We start from the raw sequence: 598 nt of genomic DNA on the forward strand, positions 1-598 counted from the left end.
CATATGAGGTTATTGAAAATACCATGGCTTGGTCCAGTGGTGAGGATTTTTGTTCACTTAACCAAAAGAGCATGTCGTCTCTATGAGTCAGAGTTGACTTGATGGCAGTGAGTTTGGTCTTCTGGTTTAAAAGACTAAAATATTTTAAGCAGACTGCCACACCTTTGTCCCAAAGAGCAGCTGGTAGATTCCAACCTCTAACCTTGGTTAACAGCCAAACACTTAACCAGTGCACCACCAGGGCTCCTTATACCACTAATAGAAAAGTTTTGTTCACTTCTCACAGTTCAAGATAGAGCAAGAGGACAAAAACCTAGTGAAGATATGGAAAACTAAAACACCATACTTAGTAAAGTAGATTTGATGCATATATACATATTAAACTCGACTCCAAAAATTGATAATACAACACCTTTCAATTGCCACTGAAACTGATCAGATATTAGACACAAAGAAAACATTAAATATAGGAAAAATTATAGTGTTTTCTTATCATAATGCAATAATACTAGAAATTATTAACAGAATTAGAAAAGATGGAGTATCTCTCCAGCTGTAAAGTTGTTGTTGTTGTTGTTGTTGTTAAGTGCCATCGAGT

The sequence above is a fragment of the Chrysochloris asiatica genome, unplaced genomic scaffold (genome assembly GCF_000296735.1).
Source record: "Chrysochloris asiatica unplaced genomic scaffold, ChrAsi1.0 scaffold00027, whole genome shotgun sequence".
NCBI lineage: Eukaryota > Metazoa > Chordata > Mammalia > Afrosoricida > Chrysochloridae > Chrysochloris > Chrysochloris asiatica.